This window comes from Cryptotermes secundus, unplaced genomic scaffold (assembly GCF_002891405.2).
Source record: "Cryptotermes secundus unplaced genomic scaffold, Csec_1.0 scaffold296, whole genome shotgun sequence".
NCBI classification, from domain to species: Eukaryota; Metazoa; Arthropoda; class Insecta; order Blattodea; family Kalotermitidae; genus Cryptotermes; species Cryptotermes secundus.
Genome location: NW_019737985.1, coordinates 58,854 through 68,546, shown reverse-complemented (window position 1 = coordinate 68,546; position 9,693 = coordinate 58,854). Strand labels below are relative to the sequence as shown.

Sequence of the window (9,693 nt, the reverse complement as noted above, 5' to 3'; positions counted from 1 at the left end):
GTCCTGTCCTGTCAAACAGACAATCTCGAATCCACCACTCGATCCCGATTCCGCATCGAATCCAATCCTCTCAGACGTATACAACAGCACACTAACTCCGAATCGAACTCCTCAACTCCACTCACTCAACCTGTCCGAATCCTCTATCCAATCTCTCACACAGTATGTACCAGTAAGAGAGTACCGAACTTACAGTCCCCTGTCGAATGAATGAATCAGTGTATCAGATTACCGTATTCTGGGTTAGTCTGCCCTGTAGTCTGGAAGATGGCTGCCGACATATGGGAAGAACCTGCTGCCCCCAACTTGGTACCTGTTTACAAAACTACACGGCATCATGCCAAAGGAGAAAGCAAACTTGATTCACTGTCCTATTTCCAGGATCTGAGGCTATCACAGCGGTGATTACGAAGCGTCATTCTTCTGGGACATAATGCCTTATGGTCTTTGAAAGCCTACAAAAATTTTTGGGAGGAATATACAGCCTCCATTTTTGTGGTCGAATAATAAATGAAGCAAGAAATAGAAGAGCAGGTGGCTCTTATTGACACCTGCTCTCACGCTAATTCCTTGCTTGGCTTATTCTTCGACCCTGAAACGTCAATTGACTTTCAACGGGCTATACGGCGTTATATCCCAGGAGACAGAACTGTTCAATTTGTGCGTTCTTAAAGAAACAGAACAGGCAGAGAATATTTCTGTTCAAGAATTAGTAGATGGCGCGTTCTCTAAGCTCATCATACCGCACACGTCAATATATTTTGTGCATTGCTACGCTTAATTAATTGTCGTTACGCAGAGCTCCGAGATATTACGCTCTTTTCTACTCAGTAAACAATGGCTTCACTTGTCTCAAGACTAAGGCTTAATTTGGGAGAAACTCGGTAGAGGGCTGTCATGGAGAAGGTTTCCTCCATCATGTAATACAGCACATTTACTTACAATTTACTTACACAGATAATTTCTACTGTAAGATAATTCAATTGAGGGTTTTGTACTAGTATAGCTCTTGTTCCCTCTGTGATCTAGTGGTCACAGTTCCTGGCTACAGAGCCAGAGATCCCGAGTTCGATTCCCAGCGCTACCAAATTTTCTAAGAAGTAGTGCGTCTGGAACGGGGTCCACTCAGCTTCGTGAGGATAATTGAGGAGCTATTTCAAGGAACTAGCGGCTCCGGTCTAGAATACCGAGATTAACGGCCGTGTGGCTTAGTTGCGCTGACCACGCGACACCCTCTATCCGCAAAAGCGGCGGTCGCTCGGTCGGTATAGTTCGCTTGTGGACTACAGGCCACGGAGTTTGTTTTGTTGATAGGCCTTATTCTGAAGGTGTTTATATTTAGTATATAACTGAAAGACTTTGTAAGATATTCTTTGAACTTACTGTTAATGAGTTAGCAGGTGATTTTCAGTATATCTTTCAAATATTTCCCCAAACATAGAAATCGTTCAGGTTACCAGCTAAATAACTTAAGAAATTGCCTCTTTCTGTAACCGCAAATGTAATGGAGGTTTCAATTTGGCTCTGCCCTGAACCAGTTGTATGCAATCCATATTTTATCACATATTTTCTTAAGATGGGTTTGAGTCTCACAAGGTCAAGAATTTTCTCTTCTCCACGCCGTCCAGACCGGCTCCAGGACCCATCCAGTCTCCTATCCAATGGGTACCGGGGGCTTTTTCCCCGGGTTTAAAGCGGCTGGGGCGTGAAGCTGTCCACTCCGACTAGTATCGAGGTCAAGAAGACGTCGATTTATATATTCATTCCCCCATACGTCTTCATGGCGTAGCACTTAATTGGTTAAACACAGGGTAAACTTTAACTCTATATTTTTTCAATTAGTGGGGTCGGACTAAGTCCCTTGTACTGCGGCCACTTCTGGCCTACTGTACCAGCCCCAGATGATAGGTGAGGGTGACTGCGGAGTAATTGGTGGAATGAAGATTGGCAGGGGAAACCGAAGTACTCGGAGAAAAACTGTCCCAGCGCCACTCTGTCCACCACAAATCCTACATGACCAGACCGGGCTCGAACCCAGGCCGCCGCGGTGGGAAGTCAGCGACTAACCGCTTGAGCTATGGTGCGGCCTTACCTTTACCTTCACTAAAATTATCCTCCCGACAAAGCCTTTCTATAAGAAATAGTTATTTTTGTCTCCAGGTTTCCAGAATAAAATTTTGTAAGAATTTCTCGCCTACTTCGTGCATGCTATACCGCCCAGCTCATCCTTATGAAGCTTATCAGCCGATATTGCTTAACATGAAGTGGAAATTTGAAAAATTATATACAACATATAACACATCGAATTTAATTACAAAATTTCTGCCTGAAACATTTATAATTTGGAGTATAAAAGCCAGTGAGACATTATTATTATTATTATTATTATTATTATTATTATTATGACTACAGCCCTTTGTTGTGCCTTGGCCGCTTTTTCAGTTTCTTGATCCTATATACACAGCCGGTAGGACCCCTTGTACGGGGGATTAGCCCGTCACAAGGTCTCTACCTACACACAGAACAACACAAACAGAATAGACGCACACAATATAGACATCAATGCCTTGGGTGAGGTTCGAACCCACGATCTCAGAGTTCGAGCGGACGAAGACACTTCATGACTTACACCGCGCGGCCACAGTTAATTATGCCTTCAAGGAGAGTGTAAGTGAATATTACTAGCATAAACCGTGCCGGATATCACATTTTCTCAGTAAAGTTTGCATGTTGCCTCCCATATTTAGGATAATTAACATCAGCAGGAGGTAGAAAGTAAAAATTACGAGCAGGCGGTCAGAGTGTACTGAAAAAGTGCTGCATGTCATTCCAAACGCCTGCCGTCTGAAGACCTAACAATACTTCTAGAGGATACCTGACTTTCAATACTGACACGAGAACTTTATAACCGGCAGGAAGTCGGCAAGAGACCAAGTCCCTTGACTGAAAGACCGAGGATGTGAAAATGTTCTGCCTGGTCGGGGCTAGTACACACCTCAAGGGGCGGTCATGGACGAATACGGAGTAAAAATGAAATGATAATTAGCAGCGTAAAGTCGAAGAAAAAGTTAAAGCTATCCCTGTAACAGGTCATGGGGGCCCATAGGGTCGTGAGATGTTGAGGGTTCCCACATATCTAGACAATCGGCTCGCAGATGGCGGTGAGGTTGTCAGCTTTACTCGCCGGCTGCCCCTTACCCCCCAGGCAGATTCCTGGTACTCATTTCTGTTAGAGATTGAGTGGACCCCAGGGCCTGAGAAAATGCTCCGATGCAACTTCATCCACCGCACATCTCATAATAAGACACTGGGGTTTGAATCCTATCTGTCACAATCAGAAGCTAGCGTGCTCTATACCAGTTGATCAGCTACTCAATAATTTCCTAATATTTTACGGAACCCGAAGTTTCATTACCGTGTTCACAAGATCCAGCCACTGTTACCCATCATGAGCCAGATCAATCCAATCCACACCACCCCATGAATGTATGTATGTATGAGGGGTAGGCCTTCTCGGCCCTTGCACTGCGACCTACAGTGGTCTATTGTGCTTATACCGCCCCATACTTTTTCTCTAAGATGTGCTAAATGTCATATACATTTTCCTTTGCTTACGTCTTTCCACGTAATCCGTCAAATTCTGAGGCCCTGCGTAACATTTCGTAACAAAGTGTTGCTCTTTTTCTTTTACGGCGGGAAGTTGTTACACAACGACACACCCCACCTGGAGGGTCATTTTTTATTGCTTGTCTGCGACTGCTTACTCAGTATATTCGCAGCTACCCTCCGCATTTGGCCTGCGCCTCCATCCGCAACCTGAGGAAATGCCATGCCGTGGTGACAGTCAGTGACTGCTTACACAATGCGCCAGTTTTATGGGCAAATACTTGGACTGAAATGTATGTCGTTTTAGAGAATAACGTAGAACATAGCTGAAGTCAACGACATTACTAGAAAGAAGAATAGCGGAAAGGTGTACTCTAAGGGGCACAACTGATTTCCGTTTGCGTTCTTTGCTATTTTGCATTCGCTGTTTCTTTCGACACCAGGACCGACACGACCAAACGGTCCTTGAGGGGGCATGACTTTAGGGGAGGCAAATTTATAACTTGATCATTAATTGGCAGCAATCTAAATAATTATTAATAAATAATAATTAATTTCGGAAACACTAACGATTTTTATTACAGTGTCTAGAAAGTTCAAGTTAATAATTGTGACGAATTTTCGTGAAAGTTGATCCAATTGTAGCTTAGGGATGGAGGGAGAAATTTATCATGTCATAGGTTGGCACTTAAGCCTGCAGTGGCCCTGCTCAACGTCCGTTTATTGTAGATAAAAATTCAGTGTCTAAAACCTAATCACTGCAATACATGACACTTGTATAGTCAAAAACTATGTTTTAATTTTATTGAATATCCCTATCTCAGCAAGCTGTGTTTAATTATATCACTGATCTTTGGTGAAGAGTACAAATTGTGAAACCCTTAAATATAGTTTCATCAACCTCCTCTTACTTTAACTTTCTTACCTACAAACAACACCTTCAGTTTACTTTCACCCCTTAGGGCGAGAGATCAACGTTCATACCCACAAGTATATGAACCTTACTTACTTACTTACTTACTCATGGAGCTGAGCCCTTCTTGAGGAGCCGTCAATTCTGCAGCTACTCAAGAATTTCCCAGCATTTTATGGAACACGAAAGTTCATCACCGTGTTCACAAGAGCCCTCCAATGGTCCCTATCCTAAGCCAGATCAATCCAACCAATACCATCCCATCCTATCTCTCTAAGATCCATTCTAATGTTGTCCACCCACCTACGCCTCGGTCTTCCCTATGGTCTCTTTCCTTCTGGCTTTCCCACCAATATCCTATACGCCAGTAGGTATAATTAAAGTTTTGTACATTTTTAAAACTTCGGTTTTTGTAATAGTACAACTGAGGCTAAAGACCCTTAACTAAATAAGAACAATTATTTCCCACATTGAATCTGCTCTTAATTTCATCAGGAATATTGATCAGATAAAAATATATAATTAACTCAATAATTAACAGGTGTTCGTGAAAATGTGTTCTACGTATTAAACCATTGTCACATCTGTCACTACATTGCAGTCAATGCTAAATCTAAGAAACTAAATTTCTCACTGGTACCTCAGCGTTGGTGGATAATTCTGAAAGTCGAGTTTATAGGAACGCGCTTCTAGTAAATTTAATAAATACCTTTATTTACATTCTTAAACTTATTGTTATTTATGTCTTTAATACTTCAAAATTTTCCCCTCTCTACCTAATTTAATTCATGAAACTGAATAATATGTAATAATTTATTTATCGGTGACAGAAATAGAAGAAAGGAGCAGAAAACACGAAACCCGACTGGCGTTTTTCTGCGTCAAGTTGCCCGGCTTCTTTCAAGCCAAGTGCGATGCATGTGGTGGCATGTTTATGTCAGCAAAGCCTACCTGATTTCCTGGAGCGACGTTTCTGAAGCCACTACAAGCACCTCCTCTTCGCGTGGAACTAAAAATCTATGATAATTCCCAGTTTACTCTTCATTACAAAGAAAAAGGTGGGCGTTCAGACTTACTCACACAAGCAGGCCCCTTCGGATGAGCCACTTGGGGGGGGGGGGGNGTGCCTTGTGCCTCGGAAACACTTTATTTTTAGCAATCTCTCTTCTCAACCGAAGTGTTAAGTTTCCAGAAACACGCTACTATTGGTTAATTGCGCTCACGTGATTTTCCTCCACTTCTTCTATTGGTAGAGCGTTTATGTCATTCACTAGAATGACTAAGATTGTATTTTGTTTCTAGTAATTTCTGTTGCATGATGCAAAATAAAATAGTGTATGTTAATGCTGACCTCAGTGTTAAGCAGAAATAAAATTTATAATACGCAATGTGAATTTTGTAATTAAATTTTTCATACCTGAAAACTGAAACTGATTTAATTTTTCTGTGCAATATGAATTTGATTGGAATGATGGCTTAAATAAAGGAGACAATTTTGGACCAAAGCCGAATTAAGAGATGGAATATTTGTCCGTTGGTTGTACCTCCCTTTCACATAAAACGAATATACTGGCACGCGGGTAGTCTAAATTACATGCCTACAAGAAAAGTGGCAATATAATCGAAAAAACCTGAGTAGGAAGTGTTACGGTAAGCAGTTTGCTATGCAGTTTCGTAGTCTCACATAGAGTTCATCTTACTACAACATGTTTCGACGTACATGACCATCGTCAGGCATGTGAGAGTCTTACTATAATTTGTCACTATATGCTCTACGCAATACATACACGAGTATAATCGATGTTAACTTTGAAGTTAGTATTTTAAATTATTTGTTTGTAGAAACAATTAAAAGCTCTTTAAAGGTTTATTAAAATATATTATTTAAAATTCCGTTGCACTGCATTCAGTGTCACAGTTAGCCGCCGTCTTCCGACGGTGGCGGTCCGGGTTCGAGCCCGGGTCAAGTCATGTGGGATATGTGGTGAACAAAGTGGCACTGGGGAAAATTTTCTCCCAGTGCTTCAGTTTCCCCTGCCACTTTTCATTCCACCGAATGCTCCACAATCATCATCGTCTATCATCCGAGGCTGGTACAATAGGCCAGTTAGTGGCCGACATGGTCTTACTCCACCCCAAGAAACTTAAAAACAGAACAAAACAAAACAAAACTGCGTGTGTTATTATAGCTGAGCGTATATTTGTCTACACAGTGTTTAAATTACATGCTATCCGAAATATATAAAAAGTAAAAAGGAAAAGTTGTTCCTATAATTATAGGAACAAGCGGCCGGGACGTGGAGCTGACCACTCACCGCCAACTATTGCTGAGGTCAAGAACACGTGGGTCAAGAACACGTGGGTCTATACGTTCACCCCCCCCATACGCCTACATGACGTACTGCTTAATCAGTTAATTATAATTAACTGATTAAGCAGTACGTCATGTAGGCGTATGGGGGGGTGAACGTATAGACCCACGTGTTCTTGACCTCAGCAATAGTTGGCGGTGAGTGGTCAGCTCCACGTCCCGGCCGCTTTACCCCCGGGGAAAGAGCCCCCATTATACATTAGATAGGAGGATGGATGGATCCCGGAGCTGGTCTGAATGATGTGTAGAAGTGAAAATTCTTGACCCCACCGGGACTAGAACTCCGGCCCCTCAGTCCAGCCCGTAGCCAGTAGTTATACAGACTGCGCTATCCCAACCCGCAATGTATAAGCAATATTATGTATGCGTGTAGAGCACGTCTGTATGTATGTCGCTATACATTTTGTCGCCAGTCCCTCTGCTCTTCTGTTAAATGAATGCTGAGCTAATACTGACTTCCAATTATTTGGTAAGAATCGGACGATCTGCATTATACGTAAAGGAGCGTGGAAAACAGCACTTCGAGCCTAGTGAGTAGCATTCCTGCTTTGTATTCCAGACGTGCCTGGTTCAAATCGCAGTCCACAGGCCGACTCCCCTGACCTCCCTCAGTCCATCCAGCCAAATTCCGGGATAATGCATAAAATCAGGCCACTTCCGCTTCCTTTCACATCCTGTCCATTTCATTGTTCGCTAATCATCCTAATATTCAATTGTATAAAAACTGATATGTTGACTAACTAACGGAGTGACCCCATGGGCTGGGTCCTTCTTCAGAAGCTACCAATTGCTCAACTACTCAAGAATTTCCAAATATTTTATGGAACCCGAAGTTTCATTACCGTGTTCATAAGAACCCGCCGCTGGTCTCTATCCTGATCCAGATTAATCCAGTATATCAGTGGCGGCTCGTAGCTAAAATTAGTGGAGGTGCTGCTCCGGAAAATTTGTAGCCTTTGTTCTATAATTATATAAAAGGAAACAAACTTGTATAAAAAGAAAATTTATTCAGAAACTTGATAAAATTCTAAAAGAACAAAATCAAACATTTTTTACTTACTTTAACCTAAATTGTTACAGTTGAAGCTTAATCTATTCATTTAAAAATGAAATCCATTCCTCATGTTTTAATTTGCGCGAAAAGATCAATAATTTTCTCCTTGATCTCTGGATGACAGCTGAGGAAAATGTTCTCCATTGAAAGCACTGCAAGCGCATTTAGTCTTTCCGAATTCATAGTGCTTCTTAGAAAAGAGTTTATTCTTTTCAATGTTGAAAAGCAGCGCTCTGCCTGATGGAGTCATGGGAACTGTCAAGAGGATTTTTATCAGTTTCGTAATTTCACTAAAAACATCATCCAGATTATTTTCCAAGATAAATTTCAGCGGCTCACTTAATGTGCAATATTCATGAATATCAGACCTACAATAGAATACTTTTAGTTCAGTTTCAAGCTTTTCTTTGTCAATCATGGGATATGCTTCAGTGGTCAGTACTGTCTCTTCTGTGGGATATTCATTCTTAGAACTAGTGAAGCATTTCTTGTTGAACAGTTTAGCAGCTACTAAGTGTTTAGTGGAACAATATCTGTCCATTATATCAACACATATACAGTCACACATTTCCTTGGCTTCTGCCACGAGTGTCTTTGAAGGATTCTCACAGTACTTTGGGTTTCTTAATTCCAAAATAGCAGCTTTGAAATTTGTTATATATTCATTAACTTTAAGCACACTAATTTCTCGAGATTGCATTTGGTTGTAAATTATTTCAACATGAGGCATAATCTGATGAAAAAGCTCTAACCAAAACTTGAAATTATCATCATTCAGATATTTTAAAATTCCTGTTGCTTCTGCAATGGTTTGATCTGCATTTGATGTTGACTGAATTTCAGTAAAGCAGTTTATTAAAGGTTGCAAATTTTCATGAACTCTGTTTATGGTCCGAATGTTGAAGTTCCACCTTGTAGAAGATGGACATGGAATGCTGACTTCCATATGCTTCTTGAAAATGGACACAGGTTGCGGTGATCTTGAGAAGAATGTTGGAATAGCCAGAATGTTACAGAAAAATATTCTTGCGTTTCGCGTAATACTTGCTGCATTTCTCATTATTAAATTAAGTTGATGTGCATAACAGTGAATGAAATGTGCATTACTATAAACTGCTTTTATTTTTGCTTGAACTCCTGCTTTTTTGTCTTTCATGACATTTGCACCATCAAATGTCTGAGCTATCAGTTTTTGTCCATTTCCTTGAAGGATTATGTCCAATTGCTCTAAAATACGTTTTGATATGCCATCTGCAGTTTGATTTTCTGGAATAAAGAATTCCCCAAAACGCTGAAATATTTCTCCATTCAATACGTACTGTAGAACAAGGACAATTTGAGTGTGTTCCGAATCATCTGTTGTGTCATCAGCCATGACAGCTACAAAGGAAGCCTTCCTAATTTCCGTCCTTATCTCCTCATGGTATATTTGTGTCCGGCAGTCAAGTATCTCATTCTGAATGGTCTTAGAAACACCTTTGAAAACTGCGNTGATATGCCATCTGCAGTTTGATTTTCTGGAATAAAGAATTCCCCAAAACGCTGAAATATTTCTCCATTCAATACGTACTGTAGAACAAGGACAATTTGAGTGTGTTCCGAATCATCTGTTGTGTCATCAGCCATGACAGCTACAAAGGAAGCCTTCCTAATTTCCGTCCTTATCTCCTCATGGTATATTTGTGTCCGGCAGTCAAGTATCTCATTCTGAATGGTCTTAGAAACACCTTTGAAAACTGCGCTGGTTTC

General features: G+C 41.0%; 1 protein-coding gene across 4 annotated transcripts in view; it reads right to left on the bottom strand.

Annotated features, from left to right (window-relative positions):
* The window catches only part of LOC111870593, a 113,017-nt gene extending 107,406 nt beyond the window's left edge, over positions 1–5,611 (bottom strand). For all 4 annotated transcript variants that reach the window (XM_023862996.2, XM_023862997.2, XM_023862998.2 and 1 more), the window contains exon 1: positions 5,471–5,611. The gene's annotated coding sequence lies outside the window, so the exon portion shown is untranslated. The remainder of the gene's footprint in view (positions 1–5,470) is intronic.
* Positions 5,612–9,693: the final 4,082 nt, after the last annotated feature.